This window comes from Meriones unguiculatus, chromosome 5 (genome assembly GCF_030254825.1).
Source record: "Meriones unguiculatus strain TT.TT164.6M chromosome 5, Bangor_MerUng_6.1, whole genome shotgun sequence".
Lineage (NCBI taxonomy): Eukaryota > Metazoa > Chordata > Mammalia > Rodentia > Muridae > Meriones > Meriones unguiculatus.
In genome coordinates, this window is record NC_083353.1 from 36126928 (window position 1) to 36148818 (window position 21891).

General features: G+C 40.1%; 1 long non-coding RNA gene across 1 annotated transcript in view; it reads left to right on the forward strand.

Annotated features, from left to right (window-relative positions):
* LOC132654206 (uncharacterized) overlaps positions 1–20628 on the forward strand; it is a 93678-nt gene extending 73050 nt beyond the window's left edge. The window contains exon 4 of the long non-coding RNA XR_009591845.1: positions 20165–20628. This is a non-coding gene — a long non-coding RNA (uncharacterized LOC132654206). The remainder of the gene's footprint in view (positions 1–20164) is intronic.
* The last annotated feature ends 1263 nt before the right edge of the window (positions 20629–21891 follow it).

Consider the following 21891-nt stretch of genomic DNA (forward strand, 5'->3'; position numbering starts at 1 on the left):
TGCCCAAAATTTGGTTATGAGTCTCGGCATCTGCTTCAATACCCTGCTGGGTAGAGTTTTTCAGAGGCCCTCTGTGGTAGGCTCCTGTCCTCTTCCCTGTTTTCTCCCTTTTCTTATGTCTACACTGTTTACCTTTCTGAGTGAGGATTGATCATCTTGCCCAGGGTCCTCCTTCTTGCTTAGCTTCTTTAGGTGTAAAGATTTTACTATGTTTATCCTATATTACATGTCTAATATCTACTTATAAGTGAGTATATACTGTGTGTCTCTCTGCTTCTGAGATACCTCACTCAGGATGATCTTTTCTAGTTCCCACCATTTGCATGCAAATTTCATGATTTAATTGTTTTTAATAGCGGAGTAGTTCCTTCTGTAAATGTCTCACAATTTCTGTATCCATTCCTCAGTTGAGGGACATCTGGGTTGTTTCCAGAACAATAAATGGAGCCTCAAGAAACTGAAAAGATTTTGTAAAGCAAAGGACACTGTCACCAGAACAAAACAACAGCTTACAGACTGGGAAAGTATCATTACCAATTCTGTATCTGACAGAGGGCTAATATCCAGAATATATAAAGAACTCAAGAAGTTAAAAAGCAACAAATCAAGTAATCCAATTAAAAAATGGGGAACAGAGCTAAACAGAAAATTCTCTATAGAGGAATATTGAAGGGCAGAGAAACAATTAATGAAATGCTCAACATTCTTAGTCATCAGGGAAAAGCAAATTAAAGAGACCCTGAGATTTTACCTTACACAGATCAGAATGGCTAAGATAAAATACTCAAGTGAAAACACATGGTGGAGAGGATGTGGAGAAAGGGGAACCCTCTTCCATTGCTGATGGGAAAGTAAACTTGTACAACCACTTTGGAAATCAATATGGTGCGCTCTCAGAAAATTAGGAATAGTGTTACCTCAAGATCCAGCCATACCCCTCCTGGGAATATATCCAAAATATGCTCAAGTATACAAGAAGGACATTTGCTCAACCATGTTCATATCAGCTTTATTCGTAATAGCCAGAATTTGGAAATAACCCCGATGTCTCTGAAGTGAGGAATGGATACAGAAATTGTGGTACATTTACACAATAGAATACTGCTCAGCAATTAAAAACAAGGAAATCTATAAATTTGCAAGCAAATGGTAAAACTTGAAAAGATCATCCTGAGTGAGGTAATCCACATGGTATATACTCACTTATAAGTGGATATTAGACATAAAATATAGGATAAACATACTAAAATCTGTACAACTAAAGAAGCTAAAGCAAGAAGGAGAAACCTGGAAAACGCAAACGGGGCAGACATCAGAAGAGAGAGAAAACTGGGAACAGGACAGGAGCCTACCACAGAGGGCTCCTCTTCATGATTAACATTCCAGTGCTGTACTCACATGACAAAGACTAATAAGAGCAACCGACACACCCTGGATCTATTTTAGTGATAAAGACAGGAGTGGGAAATGGTACAATCTACCTTGTCTTCATTACCACAGTGCTAAAACTGCCATCAATTATAATCATCCAGCATCTCCCAAATGTGAGAGTTTGTTGGTAACTTCTCAGAAGGGCTCTATCTTCTTTAGTCCCCTCTCTCTGTAGAATGTGGATGGAAATATATTGATAGTGTTTGCATTGATGGCATTCTCTCCACTTATAAAAGCCTGTGTTGAAAAAGATGTGATGTCAGCACATAACAGCAGATTTCTATGGACAGCCATTTCTGTTTTATTGCCTATCATCTTATAGGCAAAATAGAAAATGTTCCAAGCATTTACCTTGAGCTATATTTCACAGACATAGTTAGCAATGCTGAATGTTTCTTTTGTCTTTGCCAAATGTGCAGAAATATTCATGTACTTCCTTTTGACTGTGGCTTTATGTTCATCCCCACCCCCTACCCTCTGAACTGTAGATTGAACCTAAGGCTTCGTGCATGTGAAGCAAGCCCTTAACCACTTAGCTCAAGCTCTGAGTAAGAGCATGTCAAGAGACTCAATCTTGGTATGCAGGCTCTTTCAAGATCTGCTGCTGTGACATTTGATTAGGTCCGTGGCCAAAATAAGTCATCATGGAAAGTGTGAATCATGTCAGGCCTCACTTACTTGGAAGCACCAATGCAAGTGAAACACTCAGAAAATAAAGTCAGATAGGAAAGTGAGCTGGGATGTTAAGAAATCCTGTGGAACCAGACACTACAGCAGAAGATTTTGCAGGAGAGGCTTAGTTTCATCTATGGGATCTATGAGAAATTCACTAGGAAAATTTGAGAAATTTACAGGAAGGATAGGACATGAGTGAAGCCTGAAGTACTAAATGCTTGAAGAACAGACATAAAGATTGTCAGGGGACTTGGAAGACAGTCAGCTGCAAGATTATGTCTTCTAGATATTATGTTGAAGTTACCCCCATGAAATCTCAACAACATGGATTCCTAAGCAAGAATTGAACATTGATAATAGCAACTGGCATTCTGACATGGATGAAGAAAATTTCATGAGACTCCACCCATGGATGAAGAGATATGGGCAATTAAGGATGGAGAGATGGAGAATCAGCTCTAAAAACACACACACATAAACAATTACTATACAGACTCACCATGTTCTTCTAGTCTTATATCTATTTGTGTACATGTTTGCAAATACACACATACACATCCACACATCCACATGTGCACACACAGAATTAGAGAAAACGAGGTCATGAATTTGGGAGGGAAAGGTGAGAATGTAAGATTATGGAAAGAGGAGAGGGAGAAAAATGCCATAATTATATTTTAATTATAAAATGAATTTAAAAAAATGAAGAACCAACAACAAATTACATGGCCAACATAGTGTGAAGGGGCAGGATTGGAGGAATCAAGAAAGCTGCACTCATGACCATGTTAGTGTATTTCAGGCTAGACTGGAGGACAAAGATTCCACAAATTGCTTCCATATTTTGTGAGGGTGTGTGTGTGTGTGTGTGTGTGTGTGTGTTAAATATCTTTAATTGAAGTCAGCTTTCACTTCAACACATTCAAGATGGAGCATGATTAATAATTCAGCTTTATTTGCCAAACTTTCACTATGGACATTGATCAGCAGCTGAAGTTACTGACTTTCAAATGTGTGCTAATTATCAATAGTGTTAGTCTTTGAGGCTTACTTATAGTCTCCAGGCGGGGCAGACTCACTTTCAGGAAGCATACATTCATTACACAGAATGCCTGAATGAAATCTTACTTTGCCTACTAATGATACTGTTGCATGCTGTACCATTTCTGGAAACAACAAATTTGTACAAAAGTACAGTTTCCGCGATGAGTCAGTTATTTTTTCTTTGAAATACTTCTTTTAATGTTAGGCTAGATTAGATGAGTCCAAGAAATTAACAGTTTAGTGTAAATCTTTTCTTGGTATTCTGTGAGGGATTGTCAGGGAGCTTTGAATGTATAAACATCAGCTCTTGGAGTTGGGTGTCCCAGTCAATGTGACACTCATACCCTGGCAGCCACAGGCAAGCCATGGAAATCTGGCAAACACTAGAAGGAACAAGTTATACTACAAAAACTGAATGCCTTATCTTTACCTAGACAGCTGCTTTGAGAGAAAAAAGTAGAAGCTAAAAATCCAGGCAAAATAAAATGAAGCCATAATATCCTATGGAATTCACCATGCAACTGACTCATTCTCTTTGACTTTTAGTTGATTTTGGGACAACATATGATAAACACTCACATATTCACTTATCTTCAAGAATGATGAAATAATAAAATGTGGCTCTAAATGTATATGCTCATTATATTACTTGGTGTGCTTCACTTTTTAAAAATGTTAGTATACAGGTATATGTCATGTAGGTCATACATTCTCTAATGTGGTACATTCAACAATAAAACAGCTGATATTTATTCTCTACTGAGTGTTTTATGTGCACTATCTTAGTAATACTCACCACAGCTTTGATTTAGGAACTCTTATTATGCTTTCCTTGGATATCGGGAAAAGAAGAGAGAGAGAGAGAGACCTTACACAGTCTATCCAAGGCAACACAGCAGAATTTAAGAGACATTTGTGTATTTTGCAACTAGGTATTTTTAACTACTATTCTAGCCTCACACATCTTATGAGCTTTCTCCTATTGTATTGTACTTTAAAAAAACTTGAACTAAGAAATATGAGGGAAAATTTGCCAACTGAGAAAGAACATATGCTGTTAGGTAATATTTTCTTGCTGTTTTCTCAACATATCAGAAGGGGCAATGTGTATTTTCAAGTGATATTTACTATCAATAAATACACAGTGCTAGCTGTATTATAGGTCAGTATTCATTTAACATTTTAATTATTTTATTTATAAAATTCATTTGAGGACATATTAAACATTGACCATATTTCCCACTTATTCTTCTGCCCTCCCTTTCCCTGTCCTTTTCTGCCCACTTTAGTCACCTTTGTTGCCATAGAGAATGTCATGTCAACTCTTTTTTTTAATTTTTTATTTAAGTTTTATTAATTACACTTTATTCATTTTGTATCCCCCCATAAGTCCCACCCTCCTCCACTCCCGGTCCCACCCTTCCCCCCCTTTTTGCATGCATGCCCCTCCCCAAGTCCACTGATTGGGGAGGTCCTCCTCTCCTTCTTTTTGATCTTAGTCTATCAGTTCTCATCAGAAGTGACTGCATTGTCAGGGTTCTAGGTTATCTCCATGAATAGTCCTTGGTTGGGGTATGAGTCTCTGGGAAGTTCCCTGTGTTCAAATTTTCTTCTTCTGCTGCTCTCCTTGTGGAGTTCCTGTCCTCTCCAGCTCTTACTATTTCCCACTTTTCACATAAAATTCCATTCACTCTGCCCATCAGTTGGCCATCAGGCTCAGCATCTGCTTTCACAGTTGGCATGGCAGAGGCTTTCAGAGGCCCTCTGTGGCAGGTTCCGAGGTTGTTTCCAGTTTTCTTCTTCTGTCTTTCAGAGGCCCTCTGTAGCAGGTTCCTAGGTTTTTTCCTGTTTTCTTCTTCTTCTGATGTCCATCCTCTTTGCCTTTCAGGATGGGGATTGAACATTTTAGTAAGGGTCTTCTCTTTTGCTTAGTATGTTTAGATGTACAGATTTTAGTGGGTTTATTCTGTTGAATGTTTATATGAGTGAGTATATACCGTGTGTGTCTTTTTGCTTCTGGGACAGCTTACTCAGGATGATCCTTTCTAGATCCCACCATTTACCTGCAAATTTCATGATTTCCTTATTTTTCATTGCTGAGTAATACTCCATTGTATAGATGTACCACAGTTTCTGGATCCATTCTTCAGTTGAGGGGTGTCTGGGCTGTTTCCAGCTTCTGGCTATTACAAATAAAGCTGCTACAAGCATGGTTGAGCAAATGTCCTTTTTGTGTACTTGAGCCTGTTTTGGGTATATGCCTCGGAGTGGTATGGCTGGATCTTGAGGAAGCACTATTCCTAGTTGTCTGAGAAAGCTCCAGATTGATTTCCAGAGTGGTTGTACAAGTTTACATTCCCACCAGCAGTGGAGAAGGGTTCCCCTTTCTCCACAACCTCTCCAGCATGTGTTGTCAATTGAGTTTTTCATCTTGGCCATTCTGATGGGTGTAAGGTGAAATCTCAGGGGCGTTTTGATTTGCATTTCCCTAATGGCTAATGAGGTTGAGCATTTCTTTAAGTGCTTCTCTGCCATTCGATATTCCTCTACAGAGAATTCTCTATTTAGCTCTCTTCCCCATTTTTTAAGTGGATTGCTTGGTTTGCTGCTTTTCAACTTCTTTAGTTCTTTATATATACTGGATATGAGTCCTCTGTCAGATAAAGGGTTGGTGAAGATTCTTTCCCAATCTGTAGGCAGTCGCTTTGTTTTGATGACTGTGTCCTTTGCTTTACAGAAGCTTTTCAATTTCATGAGGTCCCATTTATTGATTGTTGCTCTTAGAGCCTGTGCTGTTGGTGTTCTGTTCAGGAAGTTTTCTCCTCTACCAATGAGTTCTAGGGTATTCCTCACTTTTTTTTTCTAGCCGATTTAATGTGTCTGGTTTTATGTTGAGGTCTTTGATCCACTTGGACTTCAGTTTTGTGCAGGGTGATAAGTATGGATCTATTTTCATTTTTCTACATGTAGACATCCAGTTGGACAGGCACCATTTGTTGAACATGCTATCTTTTTTCCAGTGAATGGTTTTGGCATCTTTGTCAAAAATTAGGTGTCCATAAGTGTGTGCATTTATTTCTGGGTCTTCTATTCAGTTCCATTGATCCACCAGTCTCTTTCTATGCCAGTACCATGCAGTTTTTATAACTGTTGCTCTATAGTACAGCTTGAGATCAGGGATGGAGATACCTCCAGAAAATCTTTTATTGTAGAGGATTGTTTTAGCAATTCTGAGTTTCTTGTTATTCCATAGGAAGTTGAGAATTTTTCTTTCCAGGTCTGTAAAGAATTGTGTTGGCAGTTTGATGGGAATTGCATTAAATCTGTAGATTGCTTTTGGTAAGATGGCCATTTTTACTATGTTAATCCTGCCAAGCCATGAGCATGGGAGATCTTTCCATCTTCTCATATCATCTTCTAATCCTTTCTTCAGAGACTTGAAATTTTTTCATACAAGTCTTTGACTTGCTTGGTTAGGGTTACACCAAGGTACTTTATGTCATTTGTGGCTATTGTGAAGGGTGTTGTTGTTTCTCTAATTTCTTTCTCAGCCCTTTTGTCTTTTGTATACAGGTGTGCTACTGATTTTTTTGAGTTAATTTTGTATCCGGCCACTTTGCTGAAGGTGTTTATCAGCTGTAGGAGTTCCCTGGTAGAGTTTTTGGGGTCACTCATGTATACTATCATATCATCTGCAAACAGTGATAATTTGACTTCTTCCTTTCCCATCTGTATCCACTTGATCTCCTTCAACTGTCTTATTGCTTTAGCAAGGACTTCCAGAACTATCTTGAAGAGATATGGGGAGAGTGGGCAGCCTTGTCTTGTCCCTGATTTCAGTGGGATTGCTTTAAGTTTCTCTCCATTCAGTTTGATGTTGGCTATAGGCTTGCTGTATATCGCCTTTACTATGTTGAGATATGTGCCTTGTATCCCTGATCTCTCCAATACTTTGAACATGAATGGATGTTGGATTTTGTCAAATGCTTTTTCAGCATCTAGGGAGATTATCATGTGTTCTTTTTTTCTTTCAGTTTGTTAATATGGTGGATCACATTGATGATTTCCGTATATTGAACCATCTCTGCATACCTGGGATGAAGCCTACTTGGTCATAGTGGATAATATCTTTGATGTGTTCTTGTATTCGGTTTGCGAGTATTTTGTTGAGTATTTTTGCATCAATGTTCATAAGGGAGATTGGACTGAAATTCTCTTTCTTTGTTGAGTCTTTGTGAGGTTTAGGTACCAAGGTGACTGTGGCTTCATAGAATGAGTTTGGTAATATTCCTTCTGTTTCTATTTTGTGGAATAGTTTGAAAAGAATTGGAGTTAGCTCTTCTTTGAAGGTCTGGTAGAATTCTGCGCTGAAGCCATCTGGTCCTGGGCTTTTTTTGGATGGGAGACTTTTGATGACCACTTCTATTTCTTTTGGGGATATAGGACTATTTAATTGATTTACCTGGTCCTGATTCAGCTTTGGTAAGTCAAATCGATCAAGAAAATTGTCCATTTCATTTAGATTTTCAAATTTTGTGGCATATAGACTTTTGAAGTAAGTCCTAATGATTGTTTGGATTTCCTCAGTGTCTGTAGTTATGTCCCCCTTTTCATTTCTGATTTTGTTGATTTGGGTGGTGTCTCTCTGCCTTTTAGTTAGCTTGGCTAAGGGTTTGTCGATCTTGTTGATTTTCTGAAAGAACCAGCTCTTGGTTTCATTGATTCTTTGAATTGTTTTATTTGTTTCTAATTGATTGATTTCAGCCCTGAGTTTGATTATTTCCAGCTGTCTGCTCCTTCTTGGTGTGTCTGCTTCTTCTTTTTCTAGGGTTTTTAAGTGGGCCATTAAGTTACTTGAATGAGCTGTCTCGAATTTCTTCTTTAAGGCACTTAGTGCTATGAACTTTCCTCTTAGCACTGCTTTCATTGTGTCCCACACGTTTGGGTATGTTGTGTCTTCATTTTTATTGAGTTCTAGGAAGATTTTAATTTCTTTCTTTATTTCTTCCCTGATCCAGCTGTCATTTAGTAACAAGTTGTTCAGTTTCCATGTGTGTGTAGGCTTTTTGCTATTTCTGTTGTTGTTGAAATCCAACTTTATTCCATGGTGATCAGACAGGATACAAGGAATTATTTCAATCTTCTTGTATCTGTTGAGGCTTGCTTTGTGACAGACTATGTGGTCTATTTTGGAGAAGGTTCCATGAGGTGCTGAGAAGAAGGTAAATTCTTTTGTGTTTGGGTGTAAGGTTCTGTAAATGTCTGTGAGGTCCATTTGATTCATGACCTCTGTCAGAGATATTGTTTCTTTGTTTAATTTCTGTTTAGTTGACCTGTCCTTTGTTGAGAGTGGGGTGTTGAAGTCTCCCACTATTAATGTGTGGGGATCTATATGTGGTTTAAATTTTATCAATGTTTCTTTTACAAATGTGGGTGCTCTTGTATTTGGGGCATAGATGTTCAGGATTGTGATGTCTTCCTGGTGGAAGTTTCCCTTGATGAGTATGAAGTGTCCTTCCCCATCTCTTTTGATTAATTTTGGTTGAAAGTCTATTTTATCAGATATTAAAATGGCTACTCCTGCTTGTTTCTTGGGTCCATTTGCTTGGAAAGTCGTCTTCCAACCTTTTACCCTCAGGTAATGTCTATCTTTGTGCCTTAGGTGTGTTTCTTGTATGCAGCAGATTGCTGGGTTTTGTTTATGTATCCATTCTGTTAATCTGTGTCTTTTTACTGGAGAGTTGAGTCCATTGATGTTGAAAGAGATTAATGACCAGTGGCTGTTAGATCCTTTGATTTTGATGTTGGCTGTGGTCATAAGGTCGTGTGCTTGGTTGCTTTTTGTTTTACTGTAGTAAGGTTAGTTATTTCCTGTGTTTTCTTGACGGAAGCTAATTTTCTTGAGTTGTATTTTCCCTTCCAGTGTCTTATGTAATGCTGGATTTGGATGTAGCTATTGTTGAAATTTGTTTTTGTCATTGAATATTTTGTTTTCTCTGTCTTTGAAGACCTAGAGTTTTGCAGGGTATAGTAGCCTGCGCTGACATCTGTGTTCTCTTAGCGTCTGCATGATATCTGTCCAGACCCTTCTGGCTTTCATAGTCTCTGTTGAAAAATCAGGTGTGATTCTAATGGGTTTGCCATTATATGTTACTTGGCCTTTTCCCCTTGCAACTTTTAGTATTTTTTCTTTGTTCTGTATACTTACTGTTTTCATTATTATGTGACGGGAGGATTTTCTTTTCTGGTCAATTTTGTTGGGTGTTCTGTAGGCCTCATGTATTCTTATTGGCTTCTCCTGTAACTTGGGGAAATTTTCTTCAATGATTTTGTTGAAAATATTTTCTGGGCCTTGGAGAAGGGAGTCTTCTTTTTCCTCTATACTATTATTCTTAAGTTTTGTCTTTTCATATTGTCTTGGATTTCTTGGATGGTCTGTGTCAGGAATTTTTTGGATTTAACATTTTCTTTGGCAGATACATCGATTTCTTCCATTGTATCTTCTACACCTGAGATTCTTTCTTCCATCTCTTGTAGTCTGTTGGTTATGCTTACCTCTGTAGTTCCTGTTTTCCTCCCTAAATTCTTCCTCTCCATTTTTTCCTCCATTTGTGTTTTCTTTAATTTTTCCAGTTCTATCTTCAGGTCTTGATTTGCTTTGTTTACTTCCTTCACCTGTCTGATCGTATTTTCCTCTTTTTCTTTTAGTTCCTTCAACTCTGTTTCTTTTACTTCTTTCAATTATTTAATTTATTTCTTCTTTAATTTAATTATTTCTTCTCTGAAGGCCGCAAACTGTTTGGCTGCATCTTTCTGTATTTCTTCACGGATGGCCATAATCTGTTTGTCTTTAACTTCCTCCATTTCTTTATGGATAGCCATGATCTGTTTGGTTTTATCTTACTCTAATTCTTTACGTATTTTATTTGTTCCTCTATTATCCTCTTCATCAGCATAGATGTAAGGCCATCTTCTTGATTTTCTATTTTGCTGCGTTGTCCATGGCTGTTTGCCCCTGGATGGCTGTTTTCTGGAGATGCCATATTGCTCTGTCTTTTGTTGGTTGAGCTTTTACGCTGACCCCTACCTATTGGGCTGTTTTAGGTGTTGGCTGTTAGTTTCTGTGCTTCCTGAAGTCCTGAGGTAGGGAGAATCCCCTTGGCCGGAAGATGATTTTTCTTGAAGGAGTCCTCCTCTGCTTTTTGGTTATGGTCACTGTATGGCCAGTGTTTCTCAGGAATTGCCACTGCTCACCTCAGGTGTATAGCCCTGAGTAGTAGCTGTGGTCTTTGTTATGCAGGGGGGCTCTCCTCTTACCCATAGAAGTTCTCAAGACAGCTGCCCCACTGCTGGGTTTCTCCTTACAAATTTAGTGAGCTGCTGCTGTTGTTACATTTTTCCAGGTACATTCCTCTTGAAGAATCTGCTGATTCCCTAGCTGTGGGTTTTTCTCCCAACAGGGAAACTCAGTCTGTTATCCTGGGGCATACAGTTCTGTCCGGGAAAGTAAGAGGAGTGCCCAGCAAGTCTCTGGGCCAGAGGCTGAGTGCTCTGCTCTGGGCCTGGAGAATGTGCACCTAGGTTGAGTTGGTGCCTGGGGGCACCGCTCAGGTCTGGAGGCTGGGTGCCTCAGTCTGGACTGGAAGTTGTGTGTCCCTGTCTGGAATGTCGGCTGCAGGCACTGCTCTGGTCAGGACGCTGTGGGTGCAGCCCTCTTGAAGGACCAGGGGTTCCCACCGTTTTGTCAGTCTAGCTAGGGATAACTGGTTGATCCTTGGCACAGTATCTGAGGGCTGCTGTAATGGCTCTCTGGCTTTTGAAGGTCTGAAGATGCAGCTGTGTGCTCCAGTGCCCTAGGGGTACTCAATAATGGCTGCTGAGCACAGCACTCCTGCCAGCATTGGAAAGCTAGAGCCTAGAGTCTGCATGAATCCAGAAAGTCTTTTGGTGCTGGGTGTCCTGAGTGTTAGACCTGATTACCGCCCCCGCTGGGGGTTTCCTCCTGCCAGGGACACGCACTCTTTGCTTTGGGAACCGCCATTCTGTCTGGGGTGGCGGTGAGTAGAACCACAGGCACAGACGCCCGCCCGTGGCTCCGCCTTTCTGGCCGTTGTGAGCCTGAGTGTCTGCCTAAACTGGAAATTTTCCCAAGACCTTTTCGGGGTGGTGGTATCAGCTGAGTGCTCTGCGATCAGACCAGCCGTTTCCCTCCCTGTGGGTTTGAACCCAACGGTGAAACTGAGTCTCTGGTGCCCACAGTTCTATCTGAGGCAGTGAATCAGGCACGCATGCAGGGTTCTGTGCAGGTGCCTGGGTCCCCGGCTCTGGCTCCGGGCTGGCTCCTGGGGCGCCCTCGGAACCCGAGTCTTTTCCAGCGGATGTCTGGGTGACCTAAGGTCAGTCCCAATTGTTTACTGCTCTGTGGGGTTATCTCTCGACTGGAAAATCCAGTCTGTGCTGTTGTGGGCCCACAGTTCAGTCTGGGACAGTGACCAGATCATGCTGGCGTGTAGCTCTGGGCTGGCGACCAAGCACCTGGCAGAACCAGGGTCTCTTCCTCAGTTTAGCTGGGTGAGTTAAAGCTGATTGAATCCTCCACCGTGGGATATCCTCTCACCTGAGAAACACAATCACTTGTGTTTTATGGCCTCAAGTTCTGCTTGCTGGTCACTGTGCCGATCCTGCTGTGCTGCTCTTCAGAATGAGAGTCCTCCCGGCTCTGCCATCTAGCCCCACCCCCCTATTCACATGTCAACTCTTATATCAACATATACCTGTGATTTCATGAATCTAACCATGCTAGAGGATCCTGGTTGTCTACATGACACACTGGGAAGAAAGAACCTCAACTAAAGAATTGCCTCCATCAGATGGACCTTTGGGCATGTCTGTGGAACATTGATTTTTGTTTCTAGTTAGTGGAGGATAGCACACTTTATTCTGGGCAGTCCAGTCCCTGTGCAGATGGATCTGCACTGTGTAAGAACCAACTAAAGTCCTATTTAGAAAGCCTGTGCCTATATCATGAAATATTTTCCCTGATTTTTCCTCTAACAGTATCAGAGTTTCAGATCTTTCACTAGGGCCTTTTACATAATTTGGAATTGATTATCATGTAGTATAAGAGATGAGGGTGTAATTGCATTGTCTTATAAATTGATATTTAAATTTCCAAGAGTCATTTGTTTTAAGAATCAGGTGACTGTTGGTGTTCTGTTCAGGAAGTTGTCTCCTGTACCAAAGAGTTCTAGACTCTTTCCCACTTTTCCTTCTAATTGATTTAGTGTGTCTAGTTTTATGTTGAGGTCTTTGATCCACTTGGACCCAAGTTTTGTGCAGGGTGATATGTATGGATCTATTTGCATTTTTCTGCATGTAGACATCCAGTTAGACCAGCACCATTTGTTGAAGATGCTGTCTTTTTGCCATTGAATGGTTTTGGCTTCTTTGTCAAAAATCAAGTATCCATAGATGTGTGGGTTTACTTCTTGGTCTTCTATTTGATTCTGTTGATCCACCATTCTGTTTCTACGCCAATATCATGCAGTTTTTATTACTATTGCTCTGTAGGACAGCTTGAGATCAGGGATGGAGATATCTCCAGACAATCTGTTATACAGGATTCTTTTAGAAATTCTGGGATTTTTGTTTTTCCATATGAAGTTGAGAATTGTTCTTTCAAGGTCTGTAAAGAATTGTGTTGGTATTTTGATGGGAACTGCATTGAATCTGTGGATTGCTTTTGGTAGGATGGCCATTTTCACTATGTTAATTGTACAGATCCATGAGCATGAGCGATCTTTCCATCTTCTGATATCTTCTTCAATTTCTTTCTTCAGAGACTTAAAGTTTTTTTCAAACAGGTCTTTCACTTGCTTGGTTAGAGTCACACCAAGATACTTGATGTTATTCATAGCTGCAGAGGTCCTCTGAAAGACTATACCCAGCATGGTATCAAAGTACATGCTGAGACTCATAACCAAATTTGGACCAAGGGCAGGGAATCATATGAAAAAAGGGGGAGACAGTAACACCTAGAGAGGGCAGGAACTCCACAAGGAGAGCAACAAAACCAAAATATCTGGGCACAGGACTCTTTTCTGAGACTGATACTCCAACCAAGGACCATTCATGGATACAACCTAGAACCTCTGCTCAGATGTAGCCGATGGCAGCTTAATATTCAAGTGGGTTTCCCTAATAAGGTGAACAGGGACTGTCTCTGGCATGAACTCAGTGGTGGTCTCTTTGACTACCCCCCTTGAGGGGGAGCAGCCTTGCCAGGCCACAGAGGAAGAAAATGCAGCCAGTCCTGATGAGACCTGAAAAGCTAGGGGTCAAATGGCTTGGAAATGGGCATTGGAGGAGATGAGGGAAGGTGGGTAGGATTGGGAGGAAATGAGGAAGGGCACTACAGTCTATAGTTGGGATACAAAGTGAATAAACTGTAATTAATATAAAAATAAAAATTTAATTAAAAAAGAATTAGGTGACTGGACTCATTATCTGTCTTGTTCTTTGAAGTGTATTTCCTATTTGGTTAATTAATTCTTATCACATCCCTGTGAGATAGGCACTATTGTTATCTTCCTTTTGCACACAAGATAGTGTGAACAAGTCAAGTAACATACCCAAGGTATGTGGGTGTTTGGGTTCAGATTCCAGCAGTCAGAACTCAACCTTGTGTCTAACTACTAGGTACTTCAGCTCCCAAGTTTTTATTTGTTTTTGTTTTTCACTTTTAAAGAGCTGTGTATTTTTTTGTATTTCTTCATTTTTGCAGTTTCTCTTGCTCCTTATAAAGTGTGTGTCTACATATTTAATCAACTGCCTGCTTGAGGAAAGACTGAGAGCCCTTACTCACTACCAAAGCAGAAGAATGTTTGGACTGAGCCTAAATATCATTTAAACAAAATAATTTCTGAATCATACTTGAAAACAATATTACAATGGATCATCTCATTTAACATGTAAATGAGATATGTTATGTATAAAAACATAGCTAGTCTTTGATTGCCCATACCGTTCTGCCCTCGAACGTGGCTTCCCTGTAAAGTTCTTTCACAGTCTCAAAGGAACCCACACACATGGTGCTACCGACCACACACTCACAATCCAAAGCTACTTTTTAAAAGAAAAGATTTTTTAATTTATTCCACAAAAATATTATCAAAAATTACAGTGGAGTTTGACGAGGTGTCCTCTGCTACAAGGCCCAGTGAGTGACATTGGTGAAGAAAAAAAGTGTTCATGGAATATGGTCATGAAAAATCAAAGACTATATTTTTAAATGTTAATTACTTAAAATGAATAAAATAAAGCTTATACTTATTATGTTATGGAATTGGATAATATCTTTTGCATTTATTATGAATTTGAATCTTGATTTTCAAAATTAATTCTTACAACAATTCAGTGATCACTGAAATTGATATTTACAGGTAAAAATTATCTCAAAAATCACTGTAACATTTTTTAAATTCAGAGGCTCTGAAATATAGTAGAACATGTCAACAGCACTTAGATTATTCACGAGCATAATTTCTTCCAGTTTTCAAATAAACTAGAGCTTCGAATGATTTTTAACATAAAAACTTTAATTATTGCTTTAAACATTTTAGCATTTCTTTTTTTTTTTTTTCAATGCAGTTTATTCAGGAACCTTGAACAATCATCTGACCCTGGGGAAAGCCAGCCCACAGCTTAAATAGCCTCTGGGTAGCCAACCCCAGCGTGCCACATGGGCAATGCAGATAGGTCCACATACATGGAAGCAAGCCAGATCCTCAGCCTTAGCCAAATGTGGAATTGTTCGTGACAGAGAGCACTCACCATCGGGAAGGTGGAAGGCAGAAACCAGCTCCATCTTTAAGGCATAGCATTCCGCAGCTCTCTACAGTTCCCCCTTTTTGTTTTAGATGCATCAGGCAAGAGTAGAGGTCTGATCTCTGATATTAGAAATAAATTGGGACTTTGTACTGATGTTCATTTAGGTGTCATCCACCCAAAGAGCATCAGACCCGTCTGATACCTTTTTCTCAGAGGCGGGACCTGGGGCATCAACCCGCATGCAATCAGACATGCTCTTCTCTGAAGTCCAAAGCGGCTGACCCTGAGTGCAGCGTAACATTTTAGCTTTTTATGGTATCCAACCATGCTTGGGGAGACTGTCCTGCTTCAATGGCTGTAAAGGCCTGAATGATCATGGCTGCATTACGCTGTTGTGAGACTCTAATCTTGCATATATACCACAGGCAAACCAAGGAGACCAACACCAGAAGGCATGCTAACGCTCCCATGCCCGCCCATTCCTTCAGATGATTCATGGCTGCAGCAATCCATGATGATAATCCTGTGGCTAGTCCTGCGTCCACTCTGGTAGAATTTATCGTGACAATGGCCACTCACATCTGCTCCATCGTAGTATCGAATTCTCCAGTCCAATTACCTAAAATATAGCTTGACAATTGTTTAGACAGATTTGCAGCACAGGAAAAAGTCTCATGTTATATGCTAGTGACTCAAAGTCCAGCATATTTTCATTGACAGCCAAGTTGAGCGATTTGCCATAGGGTATCAATTTGCTCCTGCATGAGGTCAATCCTCTGATTGAACACCATCAAGCCTCCTTTTAGTTGAGCATTAATTCCTTTTTGTACAACTAAGGCATGAGCTACATTGGCTAAAAGATTATTCAGGGTCTGAGCAGTCTGCCCAGTATGACTCATGGCTAATGCCCCGGTGGTAGCTCCAACAGCCGTCAATGAGATGGTAGTAACAATGGTGGCTGTAGTTCCAAGATCCCTTTTCTGTCTGAAGAGAGTCATAGTGTGAGGGGCATCAACGGGCACAGGCACCCAGCGAGGCATGCGAGTAACCAGGGCATACCTAAATTTACTAGCATTCCAGCATTGGACAAAAAAGCAAGTATCATTACCACAATTACTTGGCTCTATCTGGCTAATAATGAATAAAAATGGGGGATATAAACAAACAGGTGGGGGCTTATAGGAAATATTATGAGAAGCCTTAACCCCCTCTTTGGAACATCCTGCATCAGTTCTAGAACTAGCAGTGGTGGTGTCCGAAGAAATTTTAGCATTTCAAATAAATTATTTCTATTTTTAAAATGCCCAGAATTATGAAACATAAAATATCTGATAGTATTGACACATAGTAACTAGTTGTATAATTTTAATGATTCAGAATGTAGAAATAATTATGTGTATAGCACTAGTGTATTTTTTCATTGAAAGAAAAGTGTTGATGCATGAGGATTTAACTTCATAACTTTGAGGATTCTCTGGCACTTTTGTTATGCATGAACTAATGAATAACTAAATATCTTTTAGTTATAGACTTTCATTCAGTGAGCATTGAGTTTAAGGAATATTCTGTGTAGGAATATGAATCATGAAGCAGGTAGATTTTTCAGCTAGCTACTTATATCCCCATAGTGATAACAGGTATTAAACTTCAGCCAGAAGGAGATCCTTATTTCATGTGGTCTTCAAATAATTTTAAACCATCTAAATTCTCTTTAGGCTCAAATTTCCTGTGTTTCAATAACCTGGGCTTCTTTTTGTTGAAGCTTGTTATCACAGAATATGTGCATTCAGAAATATTTTTATTTAAGTCATAAAATACAATGTACTCCTGTTATAGCATGGATATTGCCTGGCTTTGAGTTTAACATAAGCAAAGCTTCTTTCAGCTAACACTGAAGTTAGAATGGAGTTTTCACAAAAAGCACAGAAGGTGAGACTTGCATTTTAAAATAAATGTTACTAAATGTTCCAGCAATGGAGAAAAGGTTTTTCTGTTTCATAGTCAATGTAAAAGGGCAGGACCCATTAGATATCATCAATTCAAGTTCAGTGACTAGGGATGGATGGAAAGACTAATGAGAGTCATGAGCTACGGGCTGCACCTGCACTTGAAAAAAATCAACATGGTTATTTGCATATTTTATCACTATAAGTATAGCTTTATTCTGATTTAATGATTCAGTCTCCACTTAACATCGTATACAAAGTCAACACTTGCATATCATGTTTCTTGTTAAATTTTTAGTAGTAGTGTATTGTGGCAATCTATTTTTAGATACACAAATGTTTGTAGAAGAATATTGTAAACCTATTCATACATCCATCCACTTAATCATTCTCTTAGTCATCCATTCAACAAAACTTTGTGTTCTTTTTAGCATGAATTACTTCCTGTGGCTGTCTTAAAACACATTGATAAATGAAAACAACACAAAAGTTAAATAAGCTCATGTATTTGATCCTTGCTCTTACAAAGATTCGGACCCACAGAGGAGGCAAATATTAATAACAGAATTTCACTAATCAAGTTAGAATTAAAGTTGTTATCTTGTGGAAAGCCTTTCAGTATAACACAGCAACCAATCTTCATCTTTGGATAAGGCAGTGGTACAAAGGATGGCTCTTATAAGGTCTAAATAAAGTGGAGGATGGAGAGTCTTACAATAGAAGCAAAAGTATTTGCAAAGGCTCCAAGAGGAGGAACAGATAGGAAATATGAAAGGTGTCCAGAATTGAAGAGGTTCAGAGAGAAGAGGAGTGAAAAACATACAGATAGACCAATGATCAAACATTTAGTAGCTTTTAGCCCATCTCCCTTTGTCCTCTTTGTTTGTTTGACTCTTTGCTATTTAAGACAGTCTTATTATATTGCCTTGGCAGACCTGGAACACCCAGTGTGGGCAAGGTGGTTGTAGACATGCAATGGCACTCCCAAATTCTGGCCCTGTATGCTAGGATTGTAGGCATGCACTACTATGAAAGTTCTAAGAATTATTTTTGACCATCATGCTTCTAACAGTTTCCTAAGTCCTGCTAATAGTAGAGATTGAAAAGAAAAAATGAACCTTGCAGAGATTATGGGGTAGGAAGAAAAGAAGGACATTACTATTCATAAACAGGTGCATACAACCAATGAAAAAAATCTTATTAGTTTGCCATGAACATTGTCTTACTTCATATTGGAACCTAAATTATTATATTGAATTCATTTGAGACAGCTGATCAAAAAGAAAGCACAGACAAGCAGGTACTCTTTTGATTTAATGGCTTTATGAAAAGGAAAATTCCCAATAGTCTTCTCTAAGGATGAAATGGGAGCATATACAGTTTAGATGTCATGGTAATAAGCATATGTAAGCAGGATATCAACAATTACTTTCTTTTCCTTTTAAATGAGCTGACTAGGGAAAATGATTTATTTCTCTTCCTTTTGGCTGAGAATTTCTTTTTTCCTTCCATGTGATAGTATTTTGAGAAAAATGACCTTTATGATGTGGTGAATATACACCATTGACTATTACTCAACCATTAAGTCCTGATGCAACTTGATATACTTGGGGAAGGTGGATAGGTGCTGGCTCCCCTGCTCTGAGGAGTAAGTGAGGGGGATAGGGGAAACAGGGAGGGAGGTTGTGACTAGCAAGAGAGGAATGAGGGGTCTACCACCAGGATGTAAAACGAAAAAATAAAAATCTTAAATAAAAACAAAAAGAATCAAATAATGGATGACTAGCTTATGCTCCCCACAGGGGTAGACGCCAGGGTGAGTGTCTAGTTGGCAAAAGGAGAAAGATGGTGGTGGAAATTAAGAAGCATGAAATTATGAAATGTGCAGACAAATTGATGGAACTAGAAATGATCATCCTGAGTGAGGTAACCCAGAACCAGAAAGACAGACATGGAGTGTACTCACTTATAAGTGGATATTAGACATATAATACAGGATAACCATACTACAATCCACAAACCTAAAGAAGCTAAATGACAAGGAGGATCCCAAGGAGAATGCTTAATTCACATGCAGGAGGCCAAATAGAATAGACACTGGAAGTGGTTAAAGAGAGGGATAAGGAAAAGAGCCTACCATAGATGTTCTCTGAAAGACTCTACCCAGCAGGGGATTGAAGCAGATACAGCTAAACTTTGGGCAAAATGCAGGGAGTCATAGGAAAGAGTGGGGAAATAAAAAGACCCAGAGCCCACAGGAACTCCATAAGAAGACCAACAGAGCCAACAAATCTGGACCCATGGGGGCCTGCAGAGACTGATGCACCAACCAAGGACCATGCATGAAGGGGACGTAGACCCCTCCTCAGATGTAGCTGATAGGCAGCTCAGTCTCCATGTGGGTTGCCTAGTAAGGAGAGCAGGGGCTGTCTTTGGCATGGACTCTGTTGCCCGCTCTTTGGTCTCTTCTGTGTCGTTGCGGGTAAGGGTCTTGCTAGGTCACAGAGAAAGAGGAAGCAGGCAGTCCTAGTGAGACTTGATAGGCTGGGGTCAGATGGTAGGGGAGGAGGGCCCCCCTTTCTGAGGACTAGGGGAGGGAATGAGGGAGGGAGGATGAGACAGGGAGGAGACGAGGGAGGGGGCTATAATCGGATGTAAAGTGAATAAATTATAAAAAAATAAATTTAAATTAAAAAAGAAATTAAGAAAGAGCTGGAGAAGACCCCGCCCGCTTCTGCCGCTGGTCTTTGTCACCAATAACAGCCGCTGCCACTGAATGGATCAGTTCTCCCAAGGGAACCGTCTGGTCAGAGCCAGCTGCAGATCTGCACTTGGATGGATGCAACCTTTAAAGAACTGGCTAGCTTAGTAAAAAAGTCTACCCAGAAGCCAGAAAGGAGGGCACACACTTCAATTTTGAAATTGTTTTTATGAATCTTAAAGGACCTGGATATCTAATTAAGAAGATCAGCAGGACCATGCCTGGCAGGAAGGGCACTCCTGACACTGCAGTCACAGAAGCTCCAAATAGGGGATTATCTGGACATAGCCATCACTCCTCTAAATCGGCACCGCCTTGGTCAAGGCAGATGAGACCATCCTGGATTCTGTTGACTTTCTTGAAGTTATTTTTCAGCTAGTTTGTAAAACGAACTTAGTCTTTTCCTCCCAGAAAAACAGAATGAAATGTTTTGTTTGTTTATTTGTTTGTTTATTTGTTTGTTTGTTTTGTTTTTCAGGAGGATGGATGGAATCAGGGGTCACCATGTTCAGCAAAGTAAACCAGACTAAGAAAGGGCAATATCACACATGTGCTTTCTGTCACATATAGGATCTAGATTAAAACAATAACAAACCATGAAAGTAAAAGTGAAACTATTTGGATAAGGAAAGAGACCTGTGGAGGAGAGAGGAGGAACAAGAGAAGATCATAGGTTCTTGAACATCACCAATATTCTACACATGAACAACAGCATCATCAACATGAACAAAGTCACTCTACACACACATGAAAATCTCCTACCAAATCCATTATGATAATGGATGATAATTCATGTGTGATAATGCCCTGGTGTGAGTCCTGACCTCCTGCTCCCACACTCCTATTATCATACTTTTGGGGAGCAACCTTACTAGGCCACAGATGACAATGCAGCCACTTCTGATGAGAACTGAGAGACTAAGATCAGAAAGAAGGAGAGGAGGACCTTCACTTCTGATGAGAACTGATAGACTAAGATCAGAAGGAAGGAGAGGAGGACCTCCCCTATCAGTGGACTTGGGGAGGGGCATGCATGAAGAAGGGGGAGGGAGGGGGGATCAGGAGGGAAGGAGGGAGGGGCTTATGGGGGATACAAAGTGAATAAAGTGTAATTAATAAAAGTTAAATAAATAATTTAAAAAAAAAGAAAATCCAAAATGTAGAGCTTGAAATTGAAAAAAAAAAGTTTTGCTTTCAACGTAGCTGTTTTGTAAACTAACTTTAAAGATGGAAAAATCTGCTTGTCAGGTATGTAGCACAGGGCTAGGGAGATGCCCCAGACGGGAAAGGCTCACTAGTACACATTTGGAGTCCCAGTCCTTCAACTGCCAGGAGGGATTGAGAGATAGGAAAAAAACGGACTATGAGCCAGCTAGCCCCAGAAACTCTGCCTGAACAAGGCAAGAGCAGACTGCTGTCTCTTCTGTGACCTTGACACCTATGCTATAGCTAGCCTGCCTACCTACACACACACACACACGCACGCGCGCGCGCGCGCGCGCGCACACAGGCACACACACACAGACAGAGGCACACACACAGTCACATACTCAGGCAAGCATGCATGCGCACACACATTCATTCATGCACACCCACAGTTTCACATACATATGCATACATGCATGCATGCACACACACCACTAAAATAAATATTAAGAGTATGTAGTGCATTTTTTAGATGTAATAAGAGCTGTATAAATGGTGTTGATTGTTATGTTGATTTCAATAGTATTAGGCCCTCTAGACACAGCAAGGGGTGACACAGATATAGACTCACACATGGGCCCTGTGACAACAAACACAGGGCCAGCACAGTCTAAGACAGATGGGTTCCCAGAGCTGAGAGGGAAAGTGGACGCAAGCCCCATCCCTAGCCTAGATTCTATCTTCAATTGATAATCATCCACAAAGGACAAACTACTTTTGTCCTCCAGAGTTTCACTAGGTGTGCAAACCTAAGGGAGGCCCCATGCCCAGAAGGAGATGAATAACACACATACACTCAACGCTGTCTTTGCAGGGTTTAGTTGTTTTGCAACTCTTTGTCTTGGCTTTTTTTTTTAACCTTATCTGTCTTTTGATTTTAGTTTTGGGTTTCTGTTTTTGTTTTTAGGGGACTTTTGTGCGGAGGAAGTGTGTGTGTGTGCGTGTGTTTGTGTTAGTATCTGTATATAATTCTTTTGCTTCTTCTTGAACTCTTTTTTT